The sequence below is a fragment of the Pristiophorus japonicus genome, chromosome 1 (assembly GCF_044704955.1).
Source record: "Pristiophorus japonicus isolate sPriJap1 chromosome 1, sPriJap1.hap1, whole genome shotgun sequence".
NCBI lineage: Eukaryota > Metazoa > Chordata > Chondrichthyes > Pristiophoridae > Pristiophorus > Pristiophorus japonicus.
The window spans coordinates 251,364,467-251,390,678 of record NC_091977.1 but is presented as its reverse complement, the minus strand read 5'-3'; the positions used below and the strand labels follow the sequence as shown (position 1 = coordinate 251,390,678).

Sequence of the window (26,212 nt, the reverse complement as noted above, 5' to 3'; positions counted from 1 at the left end):
TGAAGCGTACGAGAGCATGTGCCTTACACTAAACATCAGTAAGACGAAGGTCCTCTACCAACCTGCGCTCGCCACACAGCACTGCTCCCCGATTATCAAAATGCATGACGTGGCCTTGGACAACGTGGACCATTTTCCTTACCTTGGAAGCCTAGTGTCAACAAGGGCAGACATCATTGATGAAGTCCAACACCGCCTTCAGTGTGCCAGTGCAGCCTTCGGTCGCCTGAGGAAGAGGGTGTTTGAAGACCAGGACCTCAAACCTGGCACCAAACTCATGGTCTACAGAGCAGTAGTGATACCCACCCTCCTATCTGCCTCAGAGACATGGACTATGTACAACAGGCACCTCAAAGCACTGGAGAAGTACCACTAACGCTGCCTCCCGCAAAATCCTGCAAATCCATTGTCAGGATAAGCACACCAACATCAACTTTCTCGCTCAGGCCAACATTCCAGCATCAAAGCACTGACAACCCTCGATCAAGGTCATCGTCCGCATGCCCGATACGAGACTCCCAAAACAAGCGCTCTACTCGGAGGTCCAACATAGCAAGCGAGCCCCAGGTGGGCAGAGGAAACGCTTCAAGACACCCTCAAAGTCTCCTTGAAAAACTGCAACATCCCCCACCGCCACCTGGGAATCCCTGGCCCAGTATCGCACAAAATGGAGGTAAAGAATCCGGGAAGGCGCCGAACACCTTGAGTCTCTATGCTGAGAGCAACGTGAAGCCAAGCGTAAACAGTGTAAGGAGCACATGGCAATCTAAGCACCTCACCCACCCGTTCCTTCAACTACCGTCTGCTCCATTTGTGACAGACTGTAGGTCCCGCATTGGACTCATCAGCCACATGAGAACTCATTCTGAGTGTGGAAGCAAGTCATCCTCAACTCTGAGGGACTGCCTAAGAAGAAGAGATGTCACTATTCATTTCTAGAACAGTATATGATTGTGGGATTCAAGCTGCATCTGTGGTACTTTGTGTGAATCAGATTCATTCTGTATCTGTCAGTCGCTGTCTCAGTAAGTGAGTGTGGTACTGATTCTATATTGTTCAATCTTTGGTAATATGTGCGAGTGTGGGTCTGATTCTGTATGCAAGACACTAGCCCTACTGTGAATGTAGGACTAATACACTGTCTGTCAGTCTCTGGTACTGTGTCTGAGTATGCGATTAATACAGTATCTGTCAGTCTCTGGTACTGTGTATGAGTGTGGGATTCATTCTGTAGCTCTCTGCCTCAGATATTTCATGTGATTATCCCTTATTCTGAATGTGACTGTGGGATTAATTCTTCTTTGGATGATATCTGCCACTTAATGTGAGTTTGGGATACATTCTGTATCTTTCAACCTCTAGTACTCTGTGTGAGTGTGGGATACATTCTGTACCTTTCTGTTTCTAGCATTCTGTGTGAGTGTAGGATTCATTCTGTATCTCTGAGTGTCTGGTATTGTGTGTGTATGGGATTCATTCTATATCTCTCCGTCTCTGGTACTGTGTGAGTGTAGGATTCATTTTGTATCTCTGAGTGTCTGGTACTGTGCGTGTGTGGAACTCATTCTGCATCTTTCAGTGTGACTCTTCATGAGTTCTTAGACTGGCATGTAATGTGTGGATAAGTTTGTAGTCTTGGGTATTTTATGAGGATTTATTCTATGCCTCTCAGATACTATTTGCCTGTTCTCTTTGATATTTAATTTGTCGCTAAGGCTGCACTATTGTGAGATTAACATAGCCCCTTTCCATCTAATAATCTGTGTATTTTTTGACTGGGATTGCCTGTCAATAGTTGGGGTGAAATATTAACAACTTCTGTCTCTCATGCTCTGCAGGATTGCTGGAATGAAAATGTATATCTGGAACTTGGTATCAGTGTGGGACTGACTATTTCTGCTGTCTGTGACTATGGAACTGATATCCTGCCTGTGTACCTGCACTCTGTGAGTGACACCGTACCTACTGTGTGTGAGGAGGAGCTGGTTGCACTGTTCATTATGTCTCAGGTGGAGGAAACTTCACATCTGTTCCGGTTCCTTCAATTACATGCCTGTAGGATGAAAATGTATCTCTGATAATTCAAGAACAGGAGAGGTAGAAAATACTAAAGTGATGAATGTAATCGTTCAATTAGTAATCATTATCAATGTTCGCAAATGAAAGCCAGCAATACAAACAGTGTCAGTGCCTGACTCCACTGCAGTACTGCAGCACCCAGCTTCTGCACACCAAGTGTACAGGGCAGTTTTAGAGCAATTTAGTGACATCCAGACACAACCCAACCCCTGCACTGCTTCATGAATGGGACAACCCGATAGAGCACGGACTTTTACACAGCTCAGATTGCTATTTCCCTCTGCCATGGGACTAACCGTTCAACCAAAAACAAAGAGCCGCTGTTTAAAATGTGTCTTTCACACTTCTCACCTGGTGCCTGCAATAGAGGCTCTTTGTATAAATTCTTGCTGTCCGGCTTTGCTTCCACTTCTCACTGTCCAATGACAACAAACACGATGAGACTGGAACTGGTTTCTGGCAGCACAGGATTTGGATTCTGCTTTAATCATATCCAGGATTGAACCATGGCAAAGTGCCCATGCACTTGGGTTTCTGTGTGAATGATTGATTAATTTTCTCTCAATTGGATCACATTCATTCTCCATTCACTAATTGGGACTTTCAATGGCGGGGCTATTACCCAGCATGCCCTGTGGGGAGAACATGCCCTAGTCACACTGGAGGAGCCCAAAACGATGTTTTGTGTGCCTTCAGCTTCATTCATTGGCCAGGGCTGTTGTGATACTCGCCTTCCTGTATGGCTCAGAAACATGGACCATGTACAGTAGACACCTCAAGTCACTGGAGAAATACCACCAACGATGTCTCCGCAAGATACTACAAATCCCCAACATTAGTGTCCTCGACCAGGCCAACATCCCCAGCATTGAAGCACTGACCATGCTTGATCAGCTCCGCTGGGCAGTCCACATTGTCCGCATGCCAGACACAAGACTCCCAAAGCAAGCGCTCCAATCAGAACTCCTTCCCGGCAAACGAGCCAAAGGTGGGCAGCGGAAACGTTACAAGGACACCCTCAAAGCCTCCCTGATAAAGTGCAACATCCCCACTGACACCTGGGAGACCTTGGCCAAAGACCACCCTAAGTGGAGGAAGTGCATTCGGGAGGGCGCTGAGCACCTCGAGTCTCATCGCCGAGAGCGTGCAGAAATCAAGCGCAGACAGCGGAAATAGCGCGCGGCAAACCAGTCCCACCCTCCCTTCCCTCAACGACTATCTGCCCCACCTGTGACAGAGACTATGGTTCTCATATTGGACTGTACAGCCACCTAAGAACTCATGTTAAGAGTGGAAGCAAGTCTTCCTCGACTCCGAGGGACTGCCTATGATGATGATGGTCGGCCAGTACAACGCTTGCGCAGCCATCTTTGTAAAGGAACAAAGGGTAGACAGGGCTTCAGGATCCCAGTGACCGGGAGAGAAAATAATTGACTCATTGATTTTATTCTCACTCTGCACACAGGGGCTTTCTCAGCATCTCTCCTGAAGGTGCTGGTAAGTGCCGGGGTTATGGTTTACAGCCCACAGAATTGTAACAGAAGTGCCCCAGATTTGGCCATCCTGTGCTCAGAACTGATCCCTGAGATGAATCTTAGTTCAATGTGGATTGCAGAAGGAGTTCGGATGAATATTTCCAGTAGATTCTGCTTCTACATCAAATTTCCAGCAGTTGCAATATTTTACTTACGTACAAGTATAGCACTGAACCCAGCCAGAGTCAGCACCTTCAGGGGAGCAGAGAGAGGGTAACCAGTGAGTGTAGAACTGAACCCAGCCAGAGTCAGCACCTTCAGGGGAGGAGAGGGAGGGGAACCAGTGAATGTAGAACTGAACCCAGCCAGAGTCAGCACCTTCAGGGGAGGAGAGGGAGGGGAACCAGTGATTGTAGAACTGAACCCAGCCAGAGTTGGTGGTGAAAACTTGCGGCGAAGTACAAACTGTCTTGAGATGGGCGATGTGTTTGAATTTCAGCTCAATGAGGAGGGACCTTGTGTGGGATGGGGAATTATAGCTTTGGAGGAACAAGAGAGAAAGGAATGCTCCATAGAAACTGGAATTGTCTGTTCTGAATTTATGTCCTGTACTTAAAGTGATGAGTTTCGTAAACTCCTTTTACAGGGTATTAGAAAGGGAGGATCTGCAGACGAGAAACTCAAAACTAAACATCACATCAAGATCTGACAGATTATCCTCATGACCTGACTATCATCACCCTTTGAATGTGGAAGGAGAAAAGTTTGTCTGTTCTGTCTGTGGGAAAAGATTTGAAAGATCAGTGTGACTGGAAAAGCACCGAGACACACATACCCGAGTGAGAGTGTTCCAGTGCACTGACTGTGGAAAGAGCTTTAACCAGTTACACAGCCTGAAAACCATCGCATCATTCACAGCGGGGAGTAACCGTACACGTGTTCTATGTGTGGACGAGGCTTCAACTGATCGTCCAACCTGGAGATACACAAGGGCACCCGCACCACGGAGAAACCGTGGAAATGTGGGGATTGTGGGAAGGGATTCAGTTCCCCATCTGAGTTGGAAATTCATCGGCGCAGTCACAGCGGGGAGAGGCCGTTCACCTGCTCTAAGTGTGGGAAGGGATTCACTAACTCATCCGATCTGCTGAAACACCAGCGAGTTCACACTGGGGAGAGGCCATTCACATGCTCCATGTGTGGGAAGGGATTCACTCAGTCATCCCACCTTCAAACTCACCAGCGAGTTCACACTGGGGATAGGCCATTCACCTGCTCTGAGTGTGGGAGGGGATTCACTCAGTCATCTAGCCTGCTGAAACACCAGCGAGTTCACACTGGTGAGAGGCCGTTCATCTGCTCTGAGTGTGGGAAGGAATTCACTCAGTCATGCCACCTGCTGAAACACCAGCGAGTTCACACTGGGGAGAGACCATACACCTGCTCCAAGTGTGGGCAGGGATTCACTCAGTCATCCCACCTGTTGAGACATCAGCGAGTTCACACCAGGGAGAGGCCGTTCACCTGCTCTGAGTGTGGGAAGGGATTCACTCTGTCATCCAGCCTGCTGAGACACCAGCGAGCTCACACCGGGGAGAGGCCATTCACCTGCTCTGAGTGTGGGAAAGGATTCACTATGTCATCGCACCTGCTGACACACCAACGAGTTCACACTGGGGAGAGGCCATTCACCTGCTTTGAGTGTGGGAAAGCATTCACTCTGTCATCCCACTTGCTGGCACATCAGCGAGTTCACACTGGGGAGAGGCCGTTCACCTGCTCTGTGTGTGGGAAAGGATTCATTCAGTCATCCCACTTGCTGAAACACCATCGAGTTCACAAGTGACTGCAGCGGTTGCATTTGCTGTTATTGCTGCTGTTAATCACATACTGAATGAATCGTGTTCATTCTGACAGTTGGAGTTTGTTTCTGCTGATGTTAATAATCTCTTTTACTGGGCTGGAGTTTAATATTTTGATATTTAAAATACACAGTGTGTCTATATTTGATGTCACCAAGATAAGAGGAGACTAATTGATGTCCTGTTACCGACTGCTCCATTTTTTGGCCTTCACTCTTTTCTAACTCGAGATTATTTCAGTTCTCAGACCTTTGGTTACTCTCGTGGACAAGTCACAGCTCCCCATACCTTTCAGAGTGCCTCTCCTAGCCTTGATATCCAGGGAAGGTCTCGGTAACATGCCCGGGATCACTAAACACAAAACCCAGTCTGTTAATCACTTTCAGCTACTGGGCTTAGCGAGTGCCTCACAGCATCTCTCTCACCTTCGATGTGTGAATAGAGCATCATGCCTGCAAACCTGGTTTCAATTTAAATTTGAATCCACTCAGCAAGTGTTTTTAAAAAAATACGAACAATGTTGTGGAAAGAAACCACCTGGAGTCATGGGTCAGCTATGATGAGAGAAACTTTATTACAAGCAAGCAGGGGAGAGAACTTTAGCAAAGCAAAGACTCTCTCTGATCGAACAATTACATCAGATTTTATACATGATTGGGCGGAAGCATAAGCTCGACAATTTACAAAGATCGCAAACATCCATAAATGACTGAGACTGACAGCTGCTCAACCATTGGCCCTGTTAATGTCTACGCCTATGTCTTTTCCATAACTAGAACAGAGTCTAGCACGTAGGCTTTGAAAGCTACTTTCCGTTATCTCAAATGTTTCAGTTTCATCTCATTTTCTGTGGTTCGTCAAACACCATATCTGAAGTCACAAGTTCAACTTTATGGCCCAGAAATCCCCGTTTCTTCTTCCAGTGGGCGTTCAACTAAAAATAAGAGAAAAGATGCGCACCTACCTTTTGGTCGAATGCCCGCCAGAGATCCCGGACTCGAGGCCTCCTCTTCTTGCGCAACGGAGCGCGTTCACGTTGGGACGTCCGCAGGAGTCACATGGGCCTGGACACCCAATCACGGTAAAGTATTTTCTCATTCATAGTAATAGGAATTTCGTAAATCAGAAACTCCTATTACTATGAATGAGAAACACTACATAAAACATTTTTTTTAAAATCTCACATAAATACACTACATAATTTAAAGTTGATCTAAGAAGAAAAAATTGCCAATTTTTAAAAAAGTTTTAATTATGGTTAAAAATAAATGTAACGTAGTGGGCAGAGTTTTTAAAAATAATGTGTTTTTTAAATTTAATTTAATTATATTTTTGTGTGTTTTTAAACTCTTATGCCTGTAAAAGTAGGCTATGCAGGCGCAAGAGTTTTAAGGACATTTCTGGACAGGATATGCGTAAATCCCGCAATCTTGCCCTGGCAAATGTCCTCGCTCCCAAGATACGGAGGATCTGTCAAGTCAGAAACTTGACAGATCGGAAAAGCCGGTTTTCAGCACATGCACGTTGCGCGCTGGAAACCGGCATTTCCAATGCCTTCCCGGGTCCCTAGAAACTTCCTAAGGACCCGGAGAAGCTGCAATTTCTGTGCCATTGTCCTTTGTTCTAAACTGCTGAAGCCTATGGTTTTAACAATTTTAGCTTATAAATGGCCAAGCTTCCCGTCATGCCTTGCGATTAAAATGGCTTGTTACTAACATAGCTACAGCATCCATTAAAAGGTCTTTCTGACTTACACGTGATGGAATAATCACTGGTTCTCATCACATCAGCACATTAAGACTCCCAAAGCAAGTGCTCTACTCGGAACTCCTTCACGACAAACGAGCCAAAGATGGGCAGAGGAAATGCTACAGGGACACCCTCAAAGCCTCCCTGAAAAAGTGCAACATCCCCACTGACATCTGGGAGTCCCTGGCCAAAGACCTCCCGAAGTGGAGGAAGTGCATCCGGGAGGGCGCTGAGCACCTCGAATCTCATCGGCGAGAGCATGCAGAAATCAAGCGCAGGCAGCGGAAAGAGCGTGTGGCAAACCAGTCCCACCCACCCTTTTCCTCAATGACTATCTGTCCCACCTGTGACTTCGACTATTCAGCCACCTAAGGACTCATTTTAAGAGTGGAAGCAAGTCTTTTTCGATTCCGAGGGACTGTCTATGATGATGATGTAGCAATGCTACTATCCTATTAGCCCCTTAAGCCAGCTCCAGACCCTCCAGGTCGCCAGATCACACAAGTAAACAAATCACATCAAATAATTGGCAATGGTTAAGAATCAACAAGATGAACAAGTAAACACATTACGGCCCAATAGTCCAGCTCTATATTCACAGGAGAAAGTCTGTTATCTAACTCCTCGAGTGGGCAGAATAGAGAAAGATCCAAACTCTATAAACATCTAGAATCTGTTGTAAATTCCTTTCAAATCCTGACTGATAAAATCTGTTGTTTTCCTTTCAATTGAAGTGAATGGAAGATGAGAGGGGATTGGAGATTAGGGGTAAGTGAGGAATGAAAGAGAAGTTGGGATGACTGGGGTTGGATATGGAGTCTCCCAACCAACTAACATGGATTAAATCAGTTGATTCTATTATTAATTGTAGTTTAAATATTTCATTATGTTATTGCTAAACTTATAATCATGTTTTTAAAACCACTGTAATATGCCCTGGGTAGAAGCGGTTAGATTTTAGATGCAGGCGTTGGGCCTCCATTAACTAAGATTTTAAAAGTAAAAAACAGACAACTTGTCTGTGAGAACACAACCATCAAGGTCATATGTGGCTGCCGCTGTGTGGAATCTTATATCTGCACAGAATTAAAAACATAGGCAAGTGGCAAGGACAGCATATGGAGACATGGTCCATTTGTGTTGCCGTAACTAACCCAGATATGGGTCTTGATGATCAAAAACAGATGATGTCAGGGTGTCATGAGGACCCGACAGGGGCAGACAGGATGATTAGGTCATTAAGTACGTGGCATCTCTGAAATTGGACAGGGGGGTTTCGGGGATAACTGCTCCCCATAGGTTTAGCTGGGAAGAAGTATAGAAAGGGGTCTCTCAAACACTTAGGTTGTAAAGGCATTCAGCAAGAAGCTTGGGAACATCCACCAGACACGGTGAGGAGGATTTTGGGTTGATGGAGGACCCATACACATCACACCGGACCCATACACATCAAACCTGGAGACCAGGTCTGATGGGGGGGTTGACCTGTGGAGATTGTGTCTTCCACCCAGTGCCCAACGGATAATAGAAACCTTGATTGCGCCTTGTTTAACTACTGCTCTGATACTGTAATACAGAGAGTCTCACTGTCACCGAATAAATTATAATTACTGTCACCAATATGGGTCAAGTCAAATCTTTTGGAACTTCGGAGTGAAAGGGCTGATTGGCACAGACCCAGGAACTCCACAAATTGGCGACTGCGGAAGGACGACTTGACCGATAGTAATTATAAACATTTTGTTCAGTGGAACTGGGGTCCTAAGATCCGTGGCCAACTAATTTTTCTCGGCCAGGCTATCGATCCAGGAAGGAGAATCTCTGGAGGTGTAGGACTAATCTCCTACCAGTAGTTGTGCGATCGGTTTGTTAAGCATGGCTAACCTGACAAGAGTGTGCTCGGGACAAGGAATATGGGAAGTTGCTCCCTGCCACTGATTTGGTTTCATTCCAGTTATATTCAGTATTTTTGCAGTCATTTGGAAAAGCACCTAAAGGTAATGCTGGCATCATGTATTGTCTTCTGCAAGCATATGCTATTTTGTTTTATTTTATCTGCTCTGTATTGTGTTTAGTTAATAAAATATTGGTCCAAATTAAATTGGAATTATTGATGTTAACTAAACTATGTTTTATTCAAGGATAATAATGATAGCTTTATTAATGATTTCTGCTGTTAACAGATTTTTAACTCCTGAGGAAGTTTTGAAGTTACAAAGATTAAAAAAAAAACAAGGGTTGACTTAAAATGAATGTCTGTTTGTTCACTTGAGTAGTAATGAATTCCGTCTTCTGTTTATAATAATTTTATTCTTTAACTTCAGCATAAAAAGCAATTTACAAGCGGAGTATAGTCACAGATGGAGCACGTGGACCGAGGCATGGGTATCTCCGTGCTACCAACAAAGGAAAACGCTTACATTTATACACTATTTTCTCATCAAGCTGGAGCAGCATTGCCTAATATGGTCATCTCTGGCTACTGCATAGTCCAGAGACACAAGTCTATATCAACAACACACATCGTGACCTTGCTACGGTGAGCATAAACCACTTGTTCTGGACTTTCCTTATCCTAATATAATCCAAACATTCAATTATGAATATCGATGGTAGGTTGGTCACAATACACCAGCTGTTACTAAGTGAAACCTCTCTCTCTCTAATGATACAAATCACATTTTTCCCTCTATCGAATGTATTAAACATGAACCCCTTTCTGAAGCTTAATTAACCAAGGTTCATATGCCAACATGTCCCACTTTTTTTGTTTTTTAGCAGTTATGTTACCTCTTGGCAAAGTGATTTATATCCTTTGTCTTTAATAATCCTGACTTCCTTAGTGCCCCTGCCTTCCCTTTTCATATATTTTTTATGTCCTTTACACAGCATGATGCAATGACCAGAATCCCTGAAGCTTTACTAACACATCCTTTACTAATTCTCTTACCATATTGTCTATTAATTGTGAATATATCCCTTCACATAATCTAGTTGACAGATTCAAGCTCATGTTTAACACTTTCGATTTCAATTAACAATTTCAAAACACATATTGTTATATAATACATTTCCTGATTCAATTACTTCGAGTCCATGAACATTTGGGTTCTTTTGCTGGCTCGGACAGGTACAGTTCGTTTTGTGAGATGGGTTGTCTTGTTTTTAGTCCCACATATGATCACTGTTGTGGACGAATTTGAGATCAAATAATCTGACTCACACACACAGTCTGTTGAGAGTAAAATGTACACCGTTTATTACCTAAAACTTGGGCCAAGAGAGCGCGGGTCGGGTCGGGTCCAGTCGGGGGGGGGCGGGGAGCGGGAACAGGAGCACGGGTCGGGTCCAGTCGGGGAGGCGGGGAGCGGGAACAGGAGCGCGGATCGGGTCGGGTCCAGTCGGGGGTGGGGGGGGCAGAGCGGGAACAGGAGCGCGGGTCGGTTCCAGTCGGGTAGTGGGAACAGGAGCGCAGGTCGGGTTGGGTCCAGTCGGGGAGGCGGGGAGCGGGAACAGGAGCGCGGGTTGGGTCGGGTCAGTCGGGGAGGCGGGGAGCGGGAACAGGAGCGCGGGTCGGGTCGGGTCCAGTCAGGGGTGGGGGGTGGTAGAGCGGGAACAGGAGCGCGGGGCGGGTCGGGTCCAGTCGGGGAGGCGGGGAGCGGGAACAGGAGCGCGGGTCGGGTCGGGTCCAGTCGGGGGTGGGGGGGAGCAGAGCGGGAACAGGAGCGCGGGTCGGGTCGGGTCCAGGCGGGGAGCGGGAACAGGAGCGCGGGTCGGGTCGGGTCCAGTCGGGGGTGGGGGGGAGCAGAGCGGGAACAGGAGCGCGGGTCGGGTCGGGTCCAGGCGGGGAGCGGGAACAGGAGCGCGGGTCGGGTCGGGTCCAGGCGGGGAGCGGGAACAGGAGCGCGGGTCGGGTCGGGTCCAGTCGGGGGTGGGGGGGAGCAGAGCGGGAACAGGAGCGCGGGTCGGGTCGGGTCCAGACGGGGAGGCGGGGAGCGGGAACAGGAGCGCGGGTCGGGTCGGGTCCAGTCGGGGGTGGGGGGGAGCAGAGCGGGAACAGGAGCGCGGGTCGGGTCGGGTCCAGACGGGGAGGCGGGGAGCGGGAACAGGAGCGCGGGTCGGGTCGGGTCCAGTCGGGCGGGGGGGAGCGGGTGTAGGGTCTGGTCTGGAGGCAGGGGGGGGCGGGGAGTGGGTGTCGGGTCTGGTCTGGTCCGGAGGCGGGGGGAGCGGGTGTCAGGTCTGGTCCGGAGGCGGGGGGGGGGGGCGGGGAGCGGTTGTCGGGTCTGGTCGGGGGGGGGGAGAGCAGGAGCTGGCCGTGGGAAGAGCCTTATTCACACAGCCCCAGTGAGGCCATTCAGCCAGGGCTAGGTTCTGCGTGCTTCGGGCCCCTCCCACACAGTTTGGCGCCTGGAGCTACTGCACTTGCGTGCCCACTGTAGCGCGCATGTGCAGAGGTCCCGGCACTGTTTTCAGCGCAGGGACCTGGCTCCGCCCCCCCCACAGCTCGTGCTGGCTGCGCCGAGGGCCAGAGGACCTGAAGGAGCTGGAGAATACGGAGGATTTTTTTAGGCGCACTTTGTGGCGCGAGAAACGGGCGTCCAGGTCGGGACTGCGCCATTCTAGGCGCGTGTGGAAACTTGGGCCCCATAGAGGGATTTTAAAATCCTTCTTCAATCACCATCAGCATTTGTACTTGGCAGATCAATACTTATCAACATTAAGCATTTCTTACTTTAAAATAGCCTGCTATCATTACCTTTTAAGTTTGTATTGAAGTATTTTACAATATTCTTGAATTACTCATTGGCCTGCTGTGATACCAACTCTTTAACTGAACCCTATTAATTCCACGACCAATTTAGTATTTGGGATCAAGGTGTGTCCCATCCCACCTGGTTCAGGGGAGTCTTCCTAGTGTCCCACATATGGGACCCCCAATCTTCACAAGGAGCCTGATTTAGGGCCCTTTCTCTATAACCACCGAAATTATGCTTTTGAGAGGCTATACCTCGGTTTATCACTGATTCCAAACCTAACCCTTTTGAGGTCCTCTGCTTCCTCATGGAGGTCACCTCTCACTTGGATCCATGTTTTGTTATGGCACCTGTAAGGTATGGCCTCCTTGTCTCCCACCTTCAGCTTGTAGCTGATTTGTATACAGCCATGGCCACCTTGGCCAGACAGAGACAGCCTGATTTTTTTTGTTTTGACCCTACTAGCTTTTTGTTCAGTGCTTGGTGGGGGCCTTGAAACTGATGACCATTCTAGCTGTAAGGAAATCCTAATTTGATTAGCATTGTCTTTACTTTTGATTTTAATGCCTCTGACAGGTAGCAATGTGTTTAACTCTATCCTGATTATTTCAAAGTCAGTTTCTCTATGGAGAATGTGCGATGGCCCTGATGATTTAAAAAGTTGTCTTACTTTCCTGAGCCACAGTAGCCATTTCATATTGTGCTGTTGTCAATAACTGAGCATGTTATCTAGTACTTATCCCAGTGAAGTACTGACGGGGTGCTGCACTTTCTTTCAAATAAGCTGTTAAAACAAGGTCTGGTCTCTCTGGTGGATGTGAAAGATCCCATGGCAGAATAAGAATTCTCAACCATGTCCTGGCCGATATATATCCCTCAATCAACATCACGAAAACAGATTATCTGGTCATTCTCATTGCTGTTTGTGGGAACTTGCTGTGTGCAAATTGGCTGCTGCTTTCCCACATTACAAGTGACTACACTTCAAAAGTACATCATTGGCTGTAAAGTGCTTTGGGACGTCCTGAGATCGTATAAAGCGCTATATAAATGCAAGTTCTTTTCTTTCTGACTAGTCTTGGAGTAATGCATGGCTTGGATTGATCTTATCGCATTGTACCACACGCCTTTACTTTTGCCCACGGCATTAACTGAGTATTCAACTGATGAGCTTTTGATTTAAAAATAGAACTGTGCATATAAATCATTGATATCTACTTTACAGCAACCCAGAAGTGATGTTCAAATCCCACTTTAGTATTTTAGAAACTGAACTCAATGGGACCCAAGTTCCGTGAGGACTGGACTACATTCATCCTTGTGCCTCAATAAATCAGGTGCCAATCAGGCTCCTCCACTAGCCTGTCGGAGCTTTAAGGGTTTTCGGCCATGCTGAGGCCCAGGATTGAGAACAGAGGCCCAGGATTGAGAACAGGGGCGGGAAACAATGGGGATAGGATGGAGAGAGCCAGCAGTGGTCCGCATATGTTTTGTGGAACCAGGAGGAGCACATTTACTCCTTCCTACGCCACAAAAACAAACGTTTGGAAGTTTTGTGGCCTTTTTTTGAGCGGCCTCTAGCAAGCCCATTAAGGACCACTGGTTGAGCAGCTAAACATCCACAAATGGCATTCGGTGCTTGTGCATCGCAGCCCTGTGGCACCACATTACCATCAAATTAGTGGAGAAAATCAGAACATATTGTTCAATTCTGGTAAATGCACAAATAAATCTGATACATCGGGGTAGATTTTCAACTTGCTACCCAGGCGTAAAGCTAGTGTTGTAAGTCAGCCAAGTGTTAGAGAAACCATCCAGCTTTCATTTATATTGAAATCAATACAATTGAAAATTGGGTGGTTTTCAGCTGACTTGCAACCTTACACCGCAACAAGTTGAAAGTCTGTCGCTTGCACTGTGCATAATTACATAGAGATGCATCGAATCTACAGCAGAGGAATAGGCTATTCAGTCCAACTGGTCTATGCCAGTCACACAAGCCTCCTCCCACCATACTTCTCACCTTGTCAGCATATCCTTCAATTCCTTTCTCCCTTGTGGGTTTATCTAGCTTCCCCTTAAATACATCTTTGCTATTCACCTCAACCATTCCGTGTGGTAGCCAGTTTCACATTCTCACTAATTTCTGAGTAAATAAATTTATTTTATAAAAAAAGACCAATTTCCTCTATCTGTAACTCATCTGTCACAATAGAGTTGTACCCAATTGTAAACACTTGTTTATGCAAAATCCTTCGATAAGACATTGCTTCTACAGAAGATGACTGATGTGCTGTTCCACTATATTCAGTAAGCTGAGCTGTGAAAGCATTAATTAAAGAACGTTTTATGCTTGCATGCAGATCTATTTATGAGCTATGCATTGTGGTGTCGTTCTTAAAGTCTACGATAATTGTATTTTCTATCTTTCACCTATTGTAGGGCTCATGATCATTATAGCGATTGAGTGGCACAGTTTGCTCGAACACTTCTTTAATTGAGGCAGTGTGGGTTGAAATCCATCCCGACAGATGGAATGAGTGTGTCTTCTCTGATAGCTGCTAAAGGTCATAAGTAAAATGAGTTTGATCAGTCATAATACAGTTCCCAATGGGCATAAGTCCATAGGACAAAACTGGCACTAATTCAACACTAAATGGGTAATTCTGAGTAGTGTAGGCTATTAAACTAGATTGATTTATGTGCAGTAAGTGATGCTGGTGTTCTTTTGAGAGCTGTTGAGGCATTATATGGAGGGGAACTCTACACTTCAATGAGCTGTGTAATACCTGAGTTTGGAGTGCTTAATACCACAGAGTGTCCATTCCTCAGAACACTCATTCTGCCATTGATGACCTCAAACTTTGCGATTGGGAAGGATATACTTGCCTTAGCGACGGGGCAACAAAGATTCACTAGATTGATCCCTGGGATGAAAGGTTGTCCTATGAGGAGAGATTGAGTAGATCAGGCCTATACTCTCTGGAGTTTAGAAGAATGAAAGGTGATCTCATTGAAACATGTAAGATTCTGAGGGTGATTGACAGAGTAGATGCAGAGAGGATGTTTCCCCTGGCTGGAGAGTCTAGAACAAGGGGGCACAGTCTCAGAATAAGGGGTCAGCCTTTTACGACTGCGATAAGGAGAATTTCTTCACTCAGAGGATTGTGAATCTTTGGAATTATCTACCCCTGAGGGCTGTGGAAGCTCAGTCATTGAGTGTATTCAAGGCTGAGATAGATAGATTTTTTGGACACCAGTGGAATCCATGGAAAGTGAGTTGAGGTCAAAGATCAGCCATGATCTTACTGAATGGTAGGGGAGGCTCGAGGGGCTGTATGACCTTCTCCTGCTCCTATTTCTTATGTTCTTCTTATGTCTGAGACTCGTTTGTTTACACACACGCACACACACGCACAATATCATACCACACGTGACATCTGATCCAAGCCATTCTTGGGCTTTCAGGTGACCTTATCAAAAGATCGTGGGGTGTCTGGAGATCTTTGCTCATCTCTGTCTGCATGGTCGCACTGTCTCAGGTAGTGGCCAGGCTATCAAATTCAGTTTTCTTATTGTTCAGTATAGGCAATGTACACAAACATCTCGAAGAGAAAGCTCTTCAATGTACTACAGTTCCGTCTTTCACAAGAATTTACATTAATACCAGATTCCACCTAGGTGATTTATGCCAATTCACCCAAGAACAATAATTTAGAAAAATTCCCATCTGGTGGTGTAATTTTCCTGTTTTCATCTTATATCCTCACTCACTTCCTCTCATTAAATTTTATACAGTATTCACCATTTCATTCATGAGCCCCGGAGGAACTTTACTGTCTAACACAATATCATAAATCAAACATTCCCACTTGATCCAAGTTTCAACCCATTTTGTTTAATTTTATGTAAACGAACCTCTTGTTTTATTCCCCAAAATATGCCAGAGAACAATTCAGTCTGCAAGATGAAGAATATTAATTACCTTTAACACAACAATCACCCCCAAAAACTTCTTTCTGAATACATAGTTTGGACAGAACCGCATAGACTGGACCTTTCAAAATTAATCAGCTAAATTTCCCTTCCTATGTACTTGAACAGCAACTCTTAGCATTTTGTATAATCAATTCTAATTTCACATATTATGCCCAGACTGTGATTTTACAGAGAAGACAAAAGTAACAATTGCGTTTGGATGCAAGTCATTTATCTTCCACTTTAAGCAGTGTGTCTGGGACAACAGGATTACATCAGATATATGGCACAGAAACAGGCCATTCGGCCCAACCAGTCCATGCCAGCATTTATGTTCCACTCGAGTCTCCTCCTGTCTTTCCTCATTTAACTCCATCAGCATAACCCTCTATTCCCTTCTCCCTCATATGCTTTTCTAACCTCCCCATAAATCCATCTATATTATTCACTTCAACCACTCCCTGTGGTAGCGAGTTCCACATTCTCACCACTCTCTGGGTAAGGAAGTTTCTTCTGAATTCCCTATTTGATTTCTTGGTAACTATCTTATATTGATGCTCTCTAGTTTTGTTCTTCCCCACAAGTGGAAACTCTCTCTCTGCATCTAGTCTATCAAAACCATTCATAATTTTAAAGACCGCTACTGGATCACCACTTAGCCTTTTTTCGAGAAAAGAGACCTGCCCATCCTTTCCGTATATATATACCCTTGTATTTCTGGTATCATCCTTGTAAATCTTCTCTGCACCTCTCCAGTGCTTCTATATCCTTTTGATAATATGGTGACCAGAATTGTACGCAGTACTCCCAAGTGTGGTCTAACCAAGGTTCGATACAAATTTAGCATCATTTCACTACTTTTCCATTGTATAACACTTCAATTCTATAACAATCGATCCCAATAATTTAACCCAATACATTAAAGTCTTAAGTGCAATTTTGTCAGCATGCTGCGACATTCGATGTCTGGAGATAACTGCTGGATTTCTTGCTATGCCATCAGCCTCTTATCAAACTGGAGCTGGCATTGAATAATATGGTCACCTCTGGCTACTGCATAGTCCAGAGACACAAGTCTGCATTTTCTTCAGCATACATCAACAACATTAGAAGCATGTAAAAACACGGTGGCATTCCTGTGGCAAGCACAAACCATTAGTCTCTAGACTTTCCTTATCCTAACATAATATTTCTGATCTAACCATTCTATGATAAAAATATCCAAGTTCCATATGCCAACACTCCTCTCATCTTCCATTCACTTCAATTGAAAGGGAACTGACAGATTGTATCAGTCAGGATTTGGACGATATTTACAACAGATTCTAGATGTTCTTAGAGTTGGGATCTTTCTCTATTCTGTCCACTCGAGGAGTTAGATAACAGACTTTCTCCTGTGAATATAGCTCTGGATTTTGTGTTTAGTGATCCCGGGCATGTTACCGAGACCTTCCCTGGATACCAAGGCTAGGAGAGGCATTCTGGAAGGTATGGGGAGCTGGGACTTGTCCAGGAGAATAACCGAAGGTATGAAACCTGAAATAATGTAGAGTTAGAAAGTAGAAAGGCCCAAAAATGGGCAGTCGGTAACAGGACATCAATTACTCTCTTATCTTGGAGGCATTAAATAGCGACAGACTATTATTTGAAATATCAAAATGTTAAACTCCAGCCCAGCTATAGGGGTTATTACCATCAGCAGAAACAAACCCCAACTGTCAGAATGGAGATGATGCGGTCAGGATGTGATTTGGAAGATATTTACAACAGATTCTAGATGTTCTTAGAGTTGGGATCTACAGCAGCAATAACAGTAGAATCCAAACACTGCAGTCATTTGTGAGCTTGCTGGTGTCTCAGCAGGCCGGGTGATTAAATGAATCCCTTTCCACACACGGAGCAGATGAACGGCCTCTCCCCAATGTGAACTCGCTGATGTATCAGCAGGTTGGATGAACAAGTGAAGCCCTTCCCACACTCAGAGCAGATTAACGGCTAATCCCCAGTGTGAATACATTGATGAATTTCCAGCTGGGATGGGTAATTAAATCCCTTCCCACAGTCCCCATATTTCCACGGTTTCTCCGTGGTGCGGGTGTCCTTGTGTATCTCGAGATTGGACGATCAGTTGAAGACTCGTCCACACAAAGAACTTGTGTGTGGTTTCTCCCTGCTGTCAATGGTGAGATGTTTTTTCAAGCTGTGTAACTGGTTACAGCTCTTTTCACAGGCAGTGCACTGGAACATGTGTGTGTGTGTCGGTGCTTTTCCAGTCACATTGATGTTTGAAATCTTTTCCCATAGATACAACAAACAAACAATTCTCCTTCCACATACAAAGGCCGATGCAATTAAGGTCCTGAATAATCGAGAAACTCCATCAGATCTTGAAGTGATGTTTGATTTGAGTTTCCCGTCTGCAAATCTCCCCTTCTAATACACTGTAAAAGGAGATTACAAAACTCATCACTAAGTACAGGTCAGAAATTCAAAACAGACAATTCTAGTTCCCATGGAACATTTTTTCTTCTCTTGTTCCTCCAAAGCTGTAAATCCCTGTCCCACACACACTCTCCTCGTGCTGAAATCCAAACACATCACACGTCTCAAGACTGTCTGTCCTCAACTCCCAATTTCCGCCAACAACTCTGGCTGGGTTCAGTTCTACACTCATTGGTTCCCCTCCCTCGGTGCTGGGGCTTCAACTATTTGCAATCTATATTAATGTCTTGGATGAAGGAACTAAGTGTAATGTCGCCAAGTTGCTGATGACACAAAAATGGGTGGGAAAGCAAGTTATGAGCAGCACAGAAAAAAATCTGCAAAGGGATATAGACAGGCAAAGTGAGTGGGCAAACATTTGGCAGATGGAGTATAATGTGGGAAAGTGTGAGGTTATTCACTTTGGCAGTAAAAATAAAAAAGCTAATTCTTATTTAAATGGAGAGAACTTACAAATTGCTGCAGTACAGAGGCATCTGGGGGTCCTTGTGCATTAAACACAAAAAGTTAGTATGCAGATACAGCAAGTAATCAGGAAGGCAAATGGAATATTGGCCTTGATTGCAGGAGGGATAGAGTATAAAAGCAGAGAAGTCCTGCTACAACTGAACAGGGTATTGGTGAGGCCACATCGAGAGTACTGCGTACAGTTTTGGTCTTCTCTTACAGAAGGATATACTTGCATTGGACACAGTTCAGAAAAGATTCATTAAGTTGATTCCTGAAGTGAAGGGGTTAACTTTTGAAGAAACATAGACATGGAAACATAGAAAATAGGTACAGGAGTAGGCCATTCGGCCCTTCGAGCCTGCACCGCCATTCAATGAATTCATGGCTGAACATGCAACTTCAGTACCCCATTCCTGCTTTCTCACCACACCCCTTGATCCCCCTAGTAGTAAGGACTACATCTAACTCCTTTTTGAATATATTTAGTGAATTGGCCTCAACAACTTTCTGTGGTAGAGAATTCCACAGGCTCACCACTCTCTGGGTGAAGAAGTTTCTCCTCATCTCGGTCCTAAATGGCTTACCCCTTATCCTTAGACTGTGACCCCTGGTTCTGGACTTCCCCAACATTGGGAAAATTTTTCCTGCATCTAACCTGTCTAAACCCATCAGAATTTTAAACGTTTCTATGAAATCTCCTCTCATTCTTCTGAACTCCAGTGAATACAAGCCCAGTTGATCCAGTCTTTCTTGATATGTCAGTCCCGCCATCCCGGGAATCAGTCTGGTGAACCTTCGCTGCACTCCCTCAATAGCAAGAATGTCCTTCCTCAAGTTAGGAGACCAAAACTGTACACAATACTCCAGGTGTGGCCTCACCAAGGCCCTGTACAACTGTAGCAACACCTCCCTGCTCCTGTACTCAAATCCCCTCGCTATGAAGGCCAACATGCCATTTGCTTTCTTAACCGCCTGCTGTACCTGCATGCCAACCTTCAATGACTGATGTACCATGACACCCAGGTCTCGTTGCATCTCCCCTTTTCCTAATCTGTCTCTCTGTTTTTACCACCAAAGTGGATAACCTCACATTTATCCACATTATACTTCATCTGCCATGCATTTGCCCACTCACCTAACTATCCAAGTCACTCTGCAGCCTCATAGCATCCTCCTCGCAGCTCACACTGCCACCCAACTTAGTATCATCCGCAAATTTGGAGATACTACATTTAATCCTCTCGTCTAAATCATTAATGTACAATGTAAACAGCTGGGGCCCCAGCACAGAACCTTGCGATACCCCACTAGTCATTGCCTGCCATTCTGAAAAGTACCCATTTACTCCTACTCTTTGCTTCCTGTCTAACAACCAGTTCTCAATCCATGTCAGCACACTACCCCCAATCCCATGTGCTTTAACTTTGCACATTAATCTCTTGTGTGGGACCTTGTCGAAAGCCTTCTGAAAATCCAAATATACCACATCAACTGGTTCTCCCTTGTCCACTCTACTGGAAACATTCTCAAAAAATTCCAGAAGATTTGTCAAGCATGATTTCCCTTTCACAAATCCATGCTGACTTGGACTTATCATGTCACCTCTTTCCAAATGCGCTTCTATGACATCCTTAATAATTGATTCCATTATCTTACCCACTACTGATGTCAGGCTGACCGGTCTATAATTCCCTGTTTTTTCTCTTCCTCCTTTTTTAAAAAGTGGGGTAACATTGGCTACCCTCCACTCGATAGGAACTGATCCAGAGTCTATGGAATGTTGGAAAATGACTGTCAATGCATCCGCTATTTCCAAGGCCACCTCTTTAAATACTCTGGGATGCAGTCCATCAGGCCCTGGGGATTTATCGGCCTTCAATCCCATCAATTTCCCCAACACAATTTCCCGACTAATAAGGATTTCCCTCAGTTCCTCCTTCTTACTGGACCCTCTGACCCCTTGAGCAGGTTGGGCCTGTACTCATTGGAGTTTAGAAGAATGAGAGGTGATCTTATTAAAACATATAAGATACTGAGGGGGCTCAACAAGGTCGATGCAGAGAGGATGTTTCCCCTTGTGGGGGAATCTAGAACTAGGGGGCATAGTTTCAGAATAAGGGGTCGCCCATTTAAAACTGAGATGAGGAGCAATTTCTTCTCTCAGAGTTTTGTAAATCTGTGGAATTCTCTGCCCCAGAAAGCAGTGGAGTCTGGGTCATTGAATATATTTAAGGTGGAGATAGACATATTTTTGAGTGATAAGAGAGTGAAGGGTTATGGGAAGCGGGCAGGGAAATGGAGCTGAGCCCAAGATCAGATCAGCCATGATTTTATTGAATGGCAGAGCAGGCTCGAGGGGCCAAATGGCCTACACTTGCTCCTATTTCTTATGTTCTCTCCTCCCCTGAAGGTGCTGACTCTGGCTGGGTTCAGTTCTACACTCACTGGTTCCCCTCCCTCTCCCTCCCCTGCAGGTGCTGACTCTGGCTGGGTTCCATTCTATACTCACCAGTTCCCCTCCCTCTCCTCCCCTGAAAGTACTGACTCTGGCTGGATTCAGTTCTACATTCAATGATTCCTCTCTCTCTCACCTCCCCTGAAGGTGCTGACTCTGGTTGGGTTCAGTTCTACGCTCACTGCTTCCCCTCTCTCTCTTCCCCTGAAGGTGCTCATTCTGGCTGGGTTCGGTTCTACACTGACTGGGAATGGGAACCCAGACCCCTGCGGGGACTGGAATCTATCATAAAACAATGGTTTCAGAACAAAAATTGAAAACACTATTTGGAAGAAGGTGTGCTGATAAAATGTTGGCCGGGTGCTCAGCATGTCACACAATGTGCAAGATTAACATTCCACCTTTCTGAAGCTGGGAAAGAGAAAATGGGGAACTACAGACCAGTTAGCCTGACATCAGTAGTAGTGAAAATGCTAGTATCTACTATTAAGGACGTGTTTACAGGGCACTTAGAAAATAATAATAATAGGATTGGGCAGAGTCAACACGGATTTATGAAAGGGAAATTATGTTTCACAAATCTCAGAGTTTTTTGAGGTTGCAACTAGCAGAGTAGAGAAGGGGGAACCAGTGGATGTGGTTTATTTGGATTTACAGAAGGCATTTGATAAGGTGCTATATAAGAGATTATTAAACAAAATTAGGGCTCATGGGATTGGGGGTAATATACTAGCATGGATTACATAGGATATACGGCACAGAAACAGGCCATTTGGCCCAACCAGTCCATTAGAGCCAATCCCGTCTTTCCTCATCTAAATCTATCTGCATAACCCTCTGTTCCATTCTCCCTCATATGCTTATCTAGCCTCCCCTTAAATGCATCTATACAATTCACTTTAAACATTCCCCGCGGTAGTGAGTTCCACATTCTCACCACTCTGAGTTAAGAATTTTCTTCTGAATTTCCTTTTGGATTTCTTGGTGACTATCTTATATTGATGGCCTCTAGTTATGCTCTTCACCACAAGTAGAAAAATATCTCTGTATCCACTCTATCAAAGGTGGAAGGAAATCTGCTGTTCTTACCCGTTCTAGCCAATATGTGATTCCAGACCCACAGCAATGTGGTTTGCTCTTAACCACCCTCTGAAATGACCTAGCAAGCCACTCAGTTGTACACAACCGCTATGAAAAATAATAAGAATAAAACTGGACAGACCACCCGGCATCAACCTCAGCACCGGCTACGGACATGACAATGGCACACCCAGCCCAATCGACCCTGCAAAGTCCTCCTCACTAACATCTGGGGACTTGTTCCAAAATTGGGAGAGCTGTCCCATAGAATAGTTATGCAACAGCCTGACATAGTCATACTCACAGAATCATACCTTTCAGCCAATGTCCCAGAATTATCCATCACCATCCCTGGGTATGTCCTGTCTCACCAGCAGAACAGACCCACCAGAGGTGGCACAGTGGTATACAGTCTGGAGGGAGTGGCCCTGGGAGTCTTCAACATTCACTTCAGACCCCATGAAGTCTCATGAGTTCAGATCAAGCATGAGCAAGGAAACCTCCTGCTGATTACTACCTACCACCCTGCCTCAGCTGATGAATCAGTACTCCTCCATGTTGAACACCACTTGGAAGAAGCACTGAGAGTAGCAGTGTACTCTGGGTGGAGAACTTCAATGTCCATCATCAAGAGTGGTTCGTTAGCACCACTACTGACTGAGCTGGCCGAGTCCTGAAGAACATAGCTGCAAGACTGGGCCTGCAGCAGGAGGTGAGAGAACCAACACGAGAGAAAAACCTACTTGACCTCACCAATATACCTGTTACAGATCCATCTGTCCATGACAGCATTGGTAGCAGTGATCATCGCACAGTCATCGTGGAGACAAAGTCCCATCTTCACACGGAGGACACCATCCATCATGTTGTGTGGCACTATCACCGTGCTAAATGGGCTAGATTGAGAACAGATCTTGCAACTCAAAACTGGGCATCCATGAGGTGCTGTGGGCCATCAGCAGTAGCACAATTGTATTCCACCACAATCTGTAACTCATGTTCCAGCATATTCCTCACTCTACCATTACCATCAAGCCAGGGGACCAACCTGATTCAATGAAGCATGTAGAAGAGCATGCCAGGAGCAGCACCAGGCGTACCTAAAAATGAGATGCCAACCTGGCGAAGCTGTAACACAGGACTCATCATAATCATAGGCGGACCCTCGAACAAGGATGACTTGCTTCCACACCAAAAGGGATGAGTTCATAGATGTTTCAATGGAGGACCCGATATTCCAGTCCTGAACTCCAGGGGTGGAAGATACCTGTGCGTGGATTTTTTTAACGTGTGGTGACCATTGCACATCAGCCACCACACGGGCTTGACAGAGCTAGGCCTTTATCCAGTGGCAAGGGTAAACCAGGACGACTGGAGACCTGCTCTGCTGCACGGACCGAGTGCGCACACATATCGCAGTGTGGGCTGGCCTGTGCTGCCCTTGGGCCCTCGGCTCTTCTCGGCCCCGCACCTCCACTATGATCATTTGCCGCTCCTCCGCCATGTATTAGTGTACCGAGAGCCTGCCGCAGCTCTCAGGCAGAATGAATGCATCATGCAAACTTTCAGCAAATCCTGCATTAATATGGAGGATTCTTCGCATGTTGTCACACACAATCTGGACAATTAAAGAGTGGTCGCCCTTTCTGTTCAAGAAGTTGAGTAGGTTAACCATAGGAATTCATAAAGCAAAATGGATGGCACCTACTGCTTCCTGCACTTTGGGAGACTAAGCGATGCAGTAAAACTGGATGGCCCTATCTTACTGCTGCCTTTTTGTGATGCCAAATTGGATGAAATTCACAGTTCTCTGGGAGGGGAGAGTGTCAATTACAAATATATGCCCTGATGGCACCGTGGCTGATATTACACTGTACCCCCTGGCTGCCTGAAATGAGAAAGTGGTATAAACTTTTAATGCAGTTGTGACCTTCATCCTTCATGTAGTAGCTGGTACAGTTCCCCTATCGCCTCTTTGGTGATGCGCATTTTCTAACTGACCTCCCCACTAAGGGACCTGTAAATTCCTTGGGGAGGGTAATATCTTGAAGAGTGCATTCTCCTCATTCTGCCTCCCCTTCTTTCCCCCACCGTCTCCTACTGCTCCACTTCCTCCACTAAAATGGCAAACAAAGAACCCCTCATGTGGGCGAGGGAAAAAATATCCGAGGGGTTTCATAGTACCACATTCAGTCAAAGGCCAGTCCAGCATTATCTAGGTCAAATGCCAGTAATTCATAGTCAAAAGTTTCTGCACTCTTTAGGCTGAAAAATTCCTGACTTCCACCAATCTCAGTTGATCCTGATAACAGGTACACCTTGTATATCCTGTTCTAATTTACCCCTGGTGCATTGCCCTAGGCCTTCTGCCTGCCAAGTCTCCACAGAGCTATTTAAAATGTTTGTAACTAATGGGCAGTGGCATTGGTATATTGAAATGCCACAAATAAGCTCGTAATGAACACAGGACTACATACATGCTAAAAAGTGGAAACAGCATGCTATAGACAATGCTAAGTGATCCCACAACAAACGGATCAGACCAAAGCTCTCCAGTCCTTTCACATCCAGTCGTGAATGGTGGTGGACAATTAAACAACTAACGGGAGGAGGAGGCTCCATGAATATCCCCATCCTCAATGATGGCGGAGCCCAGCACGTGAGTGGAAAAGACAAGGCTGAAGCATTTACAATCATCTTCACCCAGAAGTGCTGAATGGATGATCCATCTCGGCCTCCTCCTGAGGTTCCCACCATCACAGAAGCCAGTCTTCAGTCAATTCGATTCACTCCACGTGATATCAAGAAATGCCGTGCGCACTGGATACAGCAAAGGATATCAGCCTGTCACCACCGCACAGCATTGCCCTCCAATCATCAAGATTCATGACTCGTCCTTGACAACGTGGACCATTTCCCATATCTCGGGAGCCTCTTATCAACAAAGGCAGACATTGATGCGGAGATTCAACATTGCATCCAGTGCAGCCTTCAGCCGTCTGAGGAAAAGAGTGTTTGAAGACCAGGCCTTCAAATCTACCACCAAGCTCATGGTCTACAGGGCTGTAGTAATACCCAACATCCGGTATGGATCTGAGGCATGGACGATGTATAGAAGGCACCTCAAGTCGCTGGAGATAGATCTCCAACGATGTCTCCGCGAGATCCTGCAAATCCCCTGGGAGGACAGGCACACCAACATCAGTGTCCTCGACCAGGCTAACATCCCCAGTTTGAAGCACTGACCACACTCGATTAGCTTCGCTGGGCAGGCCACATAGTTTGCATGCCAGATACGAGACTCCCTACGCAAATGCTTTATGTGGAGCTCCTTCGTGGTAAACGAGCCAAAGGAGGACAGCGGAAACGTTATAAGGACACCCTCAAAGCCTCCCTGGTAAAGTGCGACATCACCATTGACACCTGGGAGACCCTGGCCGAAGACCACCTGAGGTGGTGAAAGTGCATCCACGAGGGTGTTGAGCTCTTTGAGCCTCAATGCAAAGAGCGTGAAGAGGCCAAGCGCAGGCAGCGGAAGGAGCACGCGGCAAACCAGCCCCACCGACCCCTTCCCTCGACGAATGTCTGTCCCACCTGTAACAGGGTCTGTGGCTCACGTATCGGACTGTTCAGCCATCAAAGAACTCACTTTGGGAGTGGAAGCAGGTCTTCCTCGATTCCGAGGGACTGCCTATGACAATGATGGGCCCCCGACAACATCCCGGCTGTTGTGCTGAAGACTTGTGTTCCAGAACTAGCTGCGCCTCTAGCCAAGCTGTTCCAGTGCAACTACTACACTGGCATCTATCCAACAATGTGGAAAACTGC

The 26,212-nt window shown here is 45.8% G+C and overlaps 1 long non-coding RNA gene and 1 pseudogene across 1 annotated transcript in view; both read left to right on the top strand.

The window, feature by feature from the left end:
* LOC139269979 (uncharacterized) overlaps positions 1-3,179 on the top strand; it is a 54,763-nt gene extending 51,584 nt beyond the window's left edge. Inside the window, exon 4 of the long non-coding RNA XR_011594384.1 lies at positions 1,839-3,179. This is a non-coding gene — a long non-coding RNA (uncharacterized lncRNA). The remainder of the gene's footprint in view (positions 1-1,838) is intronic.
* A 412-nt stretch (positions 3,180-3,591) lies between these two features.
* LOC139262592 (zinc finger protein 229-like) overlaps positions 3,592-26,212 on the top strand; it is a 103,358-nt pseudogene continuing 80,737 nt past the window's right edge.